Source organism: Wasmannia auropunctata, unplaced genomic scaffold (genome assembly GCF_000956235.1).
Source record: "Wasmannia auropunctata unplaced genomic scaffold, wasmannia.A_1.0 LD335898.1, whole genome shotgun sequence".
NCBI classification, from domain to species: Eukaryota; Metazoa; Arthropoda; class Insecta; order Hymenoptera; family Formicidae; genus Wasmannia; species Wasmannia auropunctata.
In genome coordinates, this window is record NW_012026992.1 from 161,948 (window position 1) to 174,826 (window position 12,879).

Below are 12,879 nucleotides of genomic sequence, written 5' to 3' on the forward strand. Positions count from 1 at the left end.
ATTCTTTTTTTCTTCGTGAGCAAACTCGTGAGCATGTACGCAAACCGCATTTGTTTGATAGATCAGTATTCTCAAGACTTTGAAATTGAAAATGGAGACGCGACTACAGAATGACATTATAGTTACAAAGAGCGAAATTACAACTTTGCACTTTAAACAAACACAAATTGCAATGAAATAGCTACTATTGACGTTAGTAATTACACAAAACTAGCAGGCATAGATTCTTGCTTGAAGTTTTATGCGCAATATAGAGACGTTGCAGACTGCTATCAAGTACAATTAAAAGATATTAACTCGATATAATTTGCTCGTAATAGTCTGCTATGTCTAGTCAGAGAGTTAACATTTTTCTAAAATTATTGTCCTCACATATATCTATCTTGTTTTTCTACAGAGAGATTACGTGATACAAGATTGTTTCTCAAGAGAATTGTTGATGCGCGCATTGAGTGTAAATTTTATACTTTAACATGTACAAAAGACAGATTTTATTTTATTGTGTGCACGCAGATTTTCGTGTAAATATTCTTTGCAAAATATTTATATTACATCTTAAAGGCATATAATTATTATTATTAATTATATTTATATTATATTTTAAATGTATAATTAATATTATATTTATATTATAGATATAGAATTAATTATATTTATCTTACGTATATTTATATCACAAATATTTATATTATTAAGTTTAAGAGTAAGTCTTGTGAATATTCAGTGAATCTTTTGATTCTTATAATTAAGAATTGAGTGTGCGTTTATACGCGCAATGTCCCACGATATATGCCTTCGACTATCTTTTGCGAAGGCACGACGAAATATCTGAGGTGCAAACGGTTGCACCTTGACGAGACATTTTGTCATGAAACAACGAAAATATTTAAAATGTTTGTGACAAATGGGACAGCCTGTATATGTTTATTAGTTAGAAGTACGTTATATTATTATTATATTTAGATCCTGTAAGCTCATAGTTCACACAAAAACAGTATTCGCTGCACGTCGCGAGTCGAACTTTTATCGCGCATTTCAATTACTTTTTTCTCTGACTTACGAGTTACTGCAGCTGCAGCATTCCACCTTTCCCCATTAGATACCGCACAGACTTCACGTGTACGATCGTTGTCACAGTCGAGGATACTCCCGATTTCCGTTAAATTATGTTTGTCGACATAATTTATTCTCGTCGTATATCAGAGGAAATCTTAAGGCGCGTCGCTTCAATCACGACGCGTGAGCGTCGTACAAAAGAAATCTTAATTAAGCGCCGTGAACTGCATGGCGGACGAAAATGAGAGAGCGTTCGAGGCTGAACGTAACGTGTTCATAAATTTAAGCACAACGTAATCTGTTACAAAATTTCGTAAATATTTCGTGTTATATGCCTTACTGTTGGACGCACGATACGTCACGCGTGTGAGATTACAGGTTCGAGGAATACGCGCGTGACAAACGATTAATTAAGCGCAAATTGCAATCGTGCCGCACGACAGGAATGTCCGTTTCCCGAGAGTTTTAACGGATTTCAAAAGCGTACGGTGTCCAGTTCCTAAAGTGCACGATTCGGTCACGAGGCGTCGAGATAATTAATTGTTCCTCGACGAGACAACGATCTGTGTCCGGGAGGGTGCGACGTTAGCATGCCCGTCGTGTATATCGACGGTGTTAATCGAGCCTCTTCGGCCGTTAGATATCTCCGTTTCCCGTAAAATTAGAAATTTAGATCAGATAAGAGCGAGAGAAAGGGAGTAAGGGAACATTTCCTGGCCGGTTAACCGCGTCACCTTTCCCTTCGATCCGCCACCGGCGGACCCGTGCGAACGCGGTCCCACAGATTTCTTTTTCTTTCCATCTAGGAAAAGATACTGCAGCTATCCGTGGACCACCCACGTCTTTCACGCACAGGGTGGATACAAAACTTTCATAATTTTTCTTACATAGGTATGAAATTTTCGTGATAGATTTACAGTCAATTTTATAGATGTTATGAAACTCGAAAGAATAATCTTTTTAATATCTAATATCAATAATTAGTTTTTTCTAAAAAGATTAAGATTTCATGAATATATGGATATATATAATTTTATGATAAATTGATTATTCAGTTATTACATTAAAAACTTTTAACATAATTATTATATTACATTATAATTTATAATACATAAATTAAGACTTTTAATTTAGAAGGTTAAAAACATGTGACCGATAGTAATTAATATTCAGTTCAATTTTACCTAAAAGAGTCTAAATGCATTAAGAAATCTAGCTATGAGAAGATACTTGACACACCCTGTATATTTGTTTTCGACTTCTTTCTTTCTTTCTGACTTTCATTTAAAGCGCGTGTTTCCCAGTTTCGGCTCGCACGTTGAGTTACCAGTAATTTAAGATCGTTGTAAATATTTATATATTCGTGTAGATAGTCTGTAGGTGTGAACTGTCTTCTTCTGTGTAGTTTTCGTCGTTCTACGGTCCGATGAAGTCGCTTGTGCTCTTATCGGCGCGCTGAATGTATAAAAGCGCATTAAAGCGACTCGGAATATTATCGGACTCACAGCGCGGTTATCTGTTATTGTACGATCATACCAAATAGAACGAGAGGAACAAGGGAATACCTCACGCTAGTCGATCGTAATGTATATTTAAATGTTGTTGTTATTAATTGAAAATAAAAATTATTCCAAACGAAATGGCTCGTTGACGTATAGCGACGATCCCATAGCTTCGAAAAATTCTCCGTCATCTTGTAGCTCTAATCTAATTTAGCATAATTTATCGATTTGTTCACGTAATTTTACATACTTTTTTTTTTAATTATACGACTTGTGATAGAAATGTATGTATTTCCAATATAAATCGTACAAATTTTAAACTTGCTTATGTAATTTTACATACTTTTTGCGGTATGCAATTCGCACGTTGTTCCGATTAAAGACTTACGGAGTAATTGCGCGAGTATGACTCGCTCAGAGAGGAGAGGGAAAGAAAAAGAAAGAATGTTCGACGAACGTGTTGCAGGTTCGATTCAATCTCGCGAGGGTAAACACGAAGTAGGTGCCTCGGCGATCCCTTTTCGACGCGAGTCGTTATGTGAATCCACGGGAACGAGGCCAACCATCATTCCCGACTTTCCCGACAATAGCCGGCAGTTAACGCGCTTGCCGGTCAGTTAGTACTGTTTAACTTTAATTAATTCCCTTCGCCTTCCACGGACAATAAAGCGTGATGAAACGCCGTGCAAACAAGACGTTGCGTCTCCCTTTGCTCCTTCATCATCGAGCTAATTCCGAACCTTGTCGTCACATTGTTTGTTCGTTTTCCGCTTATAAAGACGCGTCGATAACGCGCCACGTATAATTTTAAATTAAATTTGCTGGTTCAATATTGACAAATCCGATGCAATAAAACACAAAACACGATAGCGATCGCCATTGTTGAGTCTGTATGATTTATATCGATTATGAGCAGAGACTATTACAAATCGTTTAACTTTCAGAAAATCTTATCTTGAATTTATAACAGTTTTTCCTCAATGCTTACGATAACAATATTTATTTATTTGAAAATAATCATGTATACAAAGTTCTAAATTCTTCCTTATTGCGTTGTTTGTTGTAACAAGTGTTGTTGCAAAATTTAAGCAAGCACCACCTCGGCACAATTCAATATGAGGGACTGGGAGAATTCAGACTTATACATGATTATTTTCAAATAAATAAATATTATTATAATTAGCATTGAGAAAAAAACTCATAAATTTAAAACTCAAATTGTTTTTGAATAATCTTGAATAATCATCAAATGCATGCTTCTAAATTTCAGCAATCGCACTAATCGTCTGTACAATTTTAGGATTCGAAAACTTAATCGACATGAAAAGTGTAAACAATAATCCGGGCAATCCCAATAATCGTCGATAAGATTGATTCGAAGATACATTTTAGAATCTAATAGGTAGGCCAAGGAAACGTGGGAGAGAAAAGGTGGAATGGAAAAGAGAATGATGAGTGGAAATGAATTTCGTGGGAGAAGGAAGACGAATGGAGAAGGACCGTCCGCGGCTGGTGTACCCTTTACTGTTTCTCTCCGGGGAGGGGGGTGGGACGATTTAATTACAATAATCACAATGTTACGGTTCCCGGTATTCTGCCCAGAGCACAGCGACTTGTCTCACGAAAGAGGCTAATCGTTTTCCTAAATCGAGGATAGTATTTCGCACAGCTCTCCGGTGCTATTTTATGGTATCGTGGGCGATCCTTTTTTTATTTTGCCTAATAAAAACAGGATGGTGTTGCTCTCCGTTCAGATACCGATCTGACCCTTTCTCTTTTTTCCAATAAAAAGTTTTTTATTTCAATTTCCTTTGAGAAGTCAAAATACCTTTATGGATTGTTCTTTGAAATGTATCACACTAATCTAATTGTGTTCTAAATAATAATACAGTTCTTCATTTAAATGCTAGATTTTTCTTTTGCATATTACATTCTCCATTAATCTTATATACATTTTCTATTACATAATACAATATTACAAAATATTCTTTGGTAGTAGAGAAAATTCGCGTGACATTATTCAATTGTACATAGGTACATTTATATTGTGTGATGAACATTTTTGTAAGTTTTTTCATAGTTTTTAACGGCATATTGCGTGTGAATTGGATATTATGTAATTGTGATATTACATATATATTATATTCTGCAAATAGAATATGGAAGAAGGAAGGCGGGCGCGGCGTGTGAAAGGGGCGAAGTCTCGAGATGAATTCGAGGTAGCGAGTTGGGGCAAGCGACTTCGCAATTGTGGGAGTTAGCACCATGGAATGTCATGAAGTCTCTCTCTCTCTCCCTCTTCCCTCCCACCCTTCCCCTTCTTCTTTCAGGTCCACCTTTGAAGCTCTAAAACGTTAACCACAGATTACCCGGTGGATTAGATCGCTCAGTCGGGCGAGGCCTCGAGCTACGATTGCAGGGCAAAAAGAGGACGGGGAGAAGGAAGAGAAGCTGCCACGGTCCCCTCACGGTGCTCCGCGTGTACCCTCTTATTAGGGCGTGAGCCTTATCTAAGGGTCACAGGGCCCGGGCGACCTCGTGGGTCCCACAGGGACCACGAGGTCCGTCCAGAATTCCAGGAGTTGTTGCGACCGCTACGCACAAGCCACAGACAAGCGGGGCACCGCTGAGTTCTTCTTTCAGGCTTCTGAACACTAATTTCGGTCACCTTTAAGATAATAATGATGAGGATGAACCGTGAAGTAATTACCAGCGAGAAAGGGGTGAGGGGCGAGATATATCTGCGGTTCCGCAGAGATCGATCGAAAATTAGGCGAATGTCGTGAGAAATCAGGAAGGTATTAAAGACAAGTTGCCACAAGGAAATTACGAAATTTATACCTAATATATATTTATCGAGTTTATGTATAACGTGTATATTTAAAGTGATTAACATTCTTGCAGAAATCTTCGTGCAATCACGATGCTTTGCGGCTTATAACATTATTCTTCCACCTCTCGCCCAATACAATCGTTACTTATCAACGAATATATTATATTTTATTTATATACTGTACGATTTATAATTTATTCTCTTTTCCATCTATAATTGAGAGTATATTTCCTAAAAATAGCGTATAATACACATATACATTTACAAATCCTTACCGTCAAATATGTTTAACGTTATAGGAATGTGTATACGAGGCTCTTTGTCAGAGTAAATTGTCAGAATGAATGCATTGTGTACGTATATAAATTCCGCAAAATTGAATAATAATGTATAAAATAAAATATATATTATTATATAGCCATATATATGTATATATATTTATATACTTCGCGGAAGCATCTCCACTTTCTACGTAATTTCCACACGTAAGTAACGGTTCCCGATTTTCGCGTCGACCGTCGCGTCAGAGGGAACGATTAAAAGTCGGGCGATAAATTTTCGGAAAATTAAGAACTCCGCTGCCGGCCGGGTGGAACCGGTACGGGTAAGGTTCAGGAAGGAACGCGTAGGAGCTGACCCGCCGCGGGCCCCGGGCCTGTGGTTAGGGCGGTACGGCGACCGCTCTTTTTTCAGGCCCCGACGATTAGGTAAACTGTCTGCCCACGGCGCGCGGTGTGTGCCCAACATTGTCGGAACTCACTCCCCGGCTATGCTATTAGTTAGTAGTATAGTTTAAACTCGGGACACATCGCGCGCCGGAATCGCGCCGGGGTTGCGTCGCGCCGCGCCGCGCCGCAGAAGAGGACGAAAAGCCGGAGGAATAGGGAGCGAGCCGACTCCACCCTTTTAAACGTCGCTAATTCGCGATGGACTCCGTCGGCGTCGCAACCCCCCTATATATACGAGCCGACGCAAAAAACGACGACGGAAGTTAGGAAAACGGGCCAACGCGGGGGGGTCTTACCGGCACCACCAGGGCTCTACCGAAATAAAGGGTCTCGGACTCCTGGATTCCTTCGGCGATAATCGATCGTCTACCCTCGCTGCTCCTCCTCTCCCGTTCTTCCCGCGTGCTTCCCGCGCCGTCGAGCCGTGATCGCTCTCATTTTCTCCGCTCGTGCAACTCTTTTTTTTTTTGGCGGACGAGGAGAGCGGGCGGAAGGGAGAGGGCAACCCTCGTTTTTCTTCCTCCGTTATTCTCACCCTCGAAATTATTGCCGTGGTCGCGGTACCGATACACGGTCCATTATCGACGGTGCAGCGCGCATCAGCCCGACGTAGTTTCTCACACAGTTTGCTCTTCCAAAGTCGTCGCCTGTGTCACCCGCGCGGATGCAAACGCGCGTACCCCACCTTCCTCGAAGATCATCGCTGCCTTCCGATTGGCGCGTTCCGGCCCTTTGTAGTTAGCGGCTGCCGACGAGCGCATCCACCAGCTGCTACCCTCTAACGGAGAGCCTTGCAACGAGCGGTTATCTTTGAACTTTACACACGAGCTTGTGTCTCGAGGATTCGTCAAAATCGTATGTAAAATTCGCTAAAAATCTCTTATCTATAAGTGATGTTCAAAGTCCAATGTTACATTTGAGATCATCTGATAAGTCTGGTCTTTGGAATCTTAAGAGTCTATCCAGCCAATGAAGTGATCATATAGTATTTTAAGATCAACAGTATTTAAAATGATCTTAAAATATATAAAATCGATCTATAAATATTGCTCTGTGAAGATCATACACGATCTTATTTGATTGTGATGAAAATTAAGCGTTTAAATACTATATAAATGGGATATGAATATAATAGTATAAATCGTAATTTGAACTCTGGTAGAGAATTCACGAAGTAGTTTTGTTCGAAAACATACATTTGTTAATTTTTTAATCGTACATTATGTACAGAATGTTTGAAAAATTTTCGTCTGTCTGATTTCGTTCCGCTTTCAAGAAAGATCATTCTATTCTATCGAATGATGAATCTAATCTAAATAAAACTCCAAATGTTCTGCACCCTCGTACATTTTCAAATGAGTTAAAAATAAAAATACATGTCATTATACAAGAGTATAAGATTGCAATGTAGATCGTAACGTAAATAAGCATTTCCGTCTCGAGCAGGATTTTTATTTACAGATAAATTACCTTTTTTCAGTGGCCGGGACGCGTCTCGAATAGAACTCGCTCCAGATCCGATTCGACATTCGCGCTAGCACAAGATCTCGCGGTGGACGATAAACGCGTAAATCCCATTGCTGGGGCGTCGTCGGCAACCGTGGATTATCGGTTCATAATTCACGACCGCCCCGGACAGTGATTGTCAGTTTGCCCCGCCGTTACATCCGTTCGGCCGCACTTCGAGTCCGCGTAATGGATCATTACACGTCGAGCGATAATCAATTTTCGAAGTGCCGGCCGCTGGTGCCGCGCCGTGAACGATCCCGGAGCGCCGTGAACGAGGGCGGCGAGAGAGAGAAAGAGAGAGAGAGAGAGAGAGAGAGAGAGAGAGAAGGGTTTGGCGCGGTACACGTAACTCAAGCTTTCCTGTCCGTGGTATGCTTCTGGTTACAATTGAATCGATTATGCCGAAAGGTCACGAGCCCGGTAAAAGTGTTTCCTTTTTTTTTTCTCGAAACGAGTAGCATTTGTACGCTTTGTGCCCATTTCGTCACTGTATTTTCTCCGCCCGAGTCTTTCGCGCGCGTTTGATAAATCTCTTTTAATATGCCTTTCATTTATCGTATACTGTTGAAAACAATCGGGGTCACTCGGAGCTGAGCTTCGGCAAGAAGGATAGCGCATAAAGTTTTTCTTTTTATAGAACAGAACGCGTGTTCCTTCTTTAGAACGAGGTCCCGGAATTTATTGTTCTTTTACAATGAAAAAATCCGAATTGTGGTACTGAACTTTATTAAATTTACGACAGAACTGTTGCAAATACGTGTCTTTCTACGATTTCAACATTTAGGTATACGTTCGCGTTCCGGAACAAGTTTATAAATAATCGCGCATTTGATAACTTTGTTTCCTTATTCTTATTCTTTTTTTTTTTTCAAGAATACTCTTCTAAGATCCCTTATAATATCTCTATTTTTACATCGGGCGAAACTCCCTGTGGGAAACGGAATAATCCAGGCGTGATTCGGTAGCAAAGATGGCAGGAACATTCCAGCCGCGCGTGTGCAACTGATGAAGATGGCCTTATAGTGTTTCGCAGACGGAGAAATAAGCGAGGCCGCAGCGGAGGTTGCGGGAGGATGGACCTCGCGCGCTGGGAGGGATGGTATTCGATGGGAGCAAGGGGAGGAGATCGCGCGGAGCATAGAGTGGTGGACATAGGCAAAATAACAGACGAGGAAGAAGGGACGGGGAAAGAAGGAGTAGCGGAAGATGAATATACGGTGGTGGGTGGATTGTGGAAGAGGGAAAGGTGGAAAGAATGCATCGAGCGCGCGGAGGAAGCGCACGGGGTGAATGGAGGACGAAGGGAAGGAAGGGAGGAGGGACGGGCAGGAAGGAGGCAAGAGAGGATCGTAGGAAGGAGGAGAATGTGGGTGGAATGGCGGAAAGTCAGAAGAGAGTGCAGAGGAGCGTTTCTCTCCGGCGAGGGGAAGGGGAAGGAAGAATACGGGCAAGGGAGGGTTTGGTGGCAAGACGGGCCCGAGCGATCGAGCGAGCGAGCGAACGAGCGAACGCGTGTGTTCGGCAAGACGTTGCACGGTGAAGGGGGTTAGTTAGGCGCGTGGGGCCACGTGCGTTCCCACGGTTTCGAGAGAGCTGCATATCGCGCCAGCCCTCTCCGCGAGGTTTCGCTTCTCTCTCCGCGTAAAGCGCGCGTCCCCTCCTCTTCATTGCGAGCGCGAGAGAGGAGAGAGAGAGAGAGCAGCAGAGAGGATGGTTGTACAACGTTATGCGCTTAAGTGTATGCATGCGCGTGGTTCCGTAGCGAGTTCCGACAACTCGCGCGCACATATAGACGTGTATGTTTGAAAAAAATAAATATATATATATATATTATATATATATATATAATTCCGTCAGCATCACCGCCGTCGCCGTCGCCGCCGCCGCCGCCGCCGCCGTCGCCGCCGCCCGCCGCCGCCGCCGCCACCACGTCGTCCTTCCTCCTCGCTAGCGTTGGCGGCGCGCCGACCTCTGACCTCCCATTACCGGCTCGACCGACCGGCGACTTGACTCCCTCGCGCGCATGCAGGCTCGCGTACGGTACACGCCGGTATCTCTATATCGATGTAGACGTGTACGGCACCGGGGTCCCGCGCGCTCGAATATAATCCCCGGATTGTGGGGCCCACGTCTGCCGCGGTTAACCCTCCCATGTATTTGACTACCACTCCGCGAAAAAGCGGCCGCGAGTCAAAGAGCTCTCTCTCTCTCTCTCTCTCAGAATTCTCCCTCGGAGATGCCGAAACAATATCCCCGTGATAAAAGGGGTCTGCACATGTGATATCCAAATTACCACCGGCCTATAACGTCGCGTAATTATACATCGTTTGTCGAGAGCCACGCGGTGATCCGCGTATAGAGCGTTATACGTTCTGCAACGCAATAAAATCAGAATAAGCGAAATTTGAGGATCGATTTTAACCAGTTATTACCTTTACGGTAATAAGAAAAGCACACAAGTGTTCCGCGAACGCGAAATGCCGGCTGCAAGTGCAGGCGTTTTACGAGATACCCGAGTGAATAAGATATTACGCGAGGTGAGAGCGCGACGTGAAAATGTTTAACAATCACTTAAGTAACGACAGCAAGGTAGTATTCTATGGTTTATTGCGGCAGATGTTGGCATATTCCACCGTCGGGATACATCCGCGCTCTCCGTCCGCCGTCATTAGGTTCGTTCGCGGAGCAACCGGCGGCGCATCTTCTTCTCGTTCCCGGGGCAATTTGAAGTAGGCCGGCGAAACCATTAGGAGCATTTCTCGGAGGCGAAGGGGGCGTTAAACGGGGCGACCGGCGACGTCATCGAGGGATCGTATCTTCGCGTTAACGACACGGCTTCCTCTTCTTCGCCATTCGCTGAAACACGGTGCGTTGATCTATCCGCGTTCCGAAAGGAGCCCCGCAAATACCTTTAAACTGCACACATCCAACACTTTCGCAGATGTATTTGAAATATTTGCTCATGTCACAAATAGATTTATATTCTTTCAAGCTGCGTTTTGTTGTATTTTTCACATTTTAAGGCAAAATTATTTTGTAATAATGACAGTATCATTTTTTAAGTCAAAAAAAATGGAGAAGAAAGAAATTGTGGAGGAAAGTACGAAAGGAAATAATTTTGCAAAAAGAAAGTAAGAAATCATTGCACAAAGAAAAGCAATTAATTTGAATCGTTGATCGAAATTCTCAACATTTTTAATGATGAAATTTTAAAGATTGAGAAAGAAATTATAAAGTTAATATTTCATAAGAAAATATATTATACAAATCACGTAAAATCGAATGTCGATAGAATTGAAATCTATGAAGAAAAGAATTGCAGGAAACGACAATAAAATCATAATACAGTGCATATTTTCAAATATCTGTTTTTCAAAAAGTTAAAAAAGAAAATTTGCGGAAGAAAACACGCGCGCACACCGGTATGTGGCCGTTGGAGAGATCAAACGATCTTAAAGAACAATTTTGCTCTTGCGAAGGAAAAGGAACGATTACAAAATGCGACAGCGAGTTCCGCATTTGCTCAATCAACGGTAACAGTCTTGCATTTTTTCTGCGCACGACAGAAATAAGCGAAGATTGCCGGATAGAGAGAGAGAGAGAGAGAGAAAGAGAAGGAGAGGGAGTGAGAGTACCCCTGTGAACCACGACGCGCGGGGGTCCATTCCGGCGCGGCGTACGGGGCATCCGCGCCGCCAAAGAAGACGCGGCCGGCGCGGCGCGCCGCTCGCGCAAGATATTCCCAAGAGCGAAAGCCCGCAACCGAGGTCACTCCTCCTCGTGGGAGGGCCCCCGGGCGCCGCATAGCCTCCCCCGTCGGTTCACCCGGGAACGAAAAACAAGACTTTATGGAGCTGCATCGGACGGTGAGCGCGAGGCGCAGTTACCGTCCAGGACCGGCTAAAGGCTTAACGAAAATCGTGATACCGCGATGCGCGTCGGAGGATGGGGAGATTAATTTGCGTTTTGTTTAACGAGATCTCAGAGCCGGCCTGCGATTGTCGATCCGCGTTACTGTTATTTTATGAAAATTTAAAAACAGAGATTTTTCTTAATGGAACGCTTTTTTTCTGACATGAGATTTAAATTCGCGAGTGATGACAAATAAATTTAGAAACTATAGAGAAGGATATTTTGATAGAATAGATAATTTTTATATTTCAAATAAATTACTCTGATTATATTTATACAAACACACCGTAAAACTGCTATGTTGAAAATTGTAATATGATCTTTGATAACATTTGTATAAATATTTCGAGAGAAAGTACATATATTCCTTGATAGAATTATTAAGTAAATTGACGCGATAAAAATCTTCTCTCTGTTTAATTTAACGAAGGTTACTTATCGTGAATAGGTCTTTAGGGCGCGCGATAAAAATCATTCCGGGGCGCTTATCGTTTCCTAGCGTTTCACGCTGACCGACGCCGATGTTATTTCGCGCGTGTCGGCGATAAGTTAAGACTAGTCAAAGTACGACCGCGCTGGAAATACATCGGCGTCGTAATTTATATTATTCCCAAGTACGCCTCCGGTGTGTACTGCTGACCGTAATAATCGTACTTACTCGCGCGTTACACGGTGCTAACAAGAAACAGAGAGCGGTGGATGGCAAAAAGCGGAAACGACGAGGGAACGGACGTGGAAAGCGAGAGAGAGAGAGAGAGAGAGAGAGAGAGAGAGAGAGAGAAAGAGAGGAAGGAGGGGGACTCGAGCCAATTAGTTGTTTTACGATCAGCAAGTAACATTTAACTTGCTCGCGTTTAACTGGAGAAGAAAAAAGACGAGAGGGTGATCGTACCGAGTAACACGACCGCCTGCAATCAACGAATTACGAATGGATTATAGGAGCGATCATTTGCGCGACGCGACGTAATTACGTACAACGCGTCAAATAATTTCAACTTACTCGTGCAACAAAAATCTTTGTTTGTTTTGTTGACGTATAATTTCCCAATTCTGATTTTGACATAAGAAGAAGACCTGACTCCCACTTGAAACATGTATAAGTTAATTGATGGGCATGATTAGATCTTAAACGTTATCCAAACTACGCGATTTCTCGAAAAGATGAAATAATATTTTATCAATAGAATAAATTATATTGATTCTTTTCTTTTGTCGGCATCATAAATTAGATTTGATAATTTACCAAATTAATTAAATAATGAATTTAAGAAAAATATGTGTTTAAATTGTTGAATATCAAGTTACATTCCATTTATATTATATTAATTAATAAATAAAT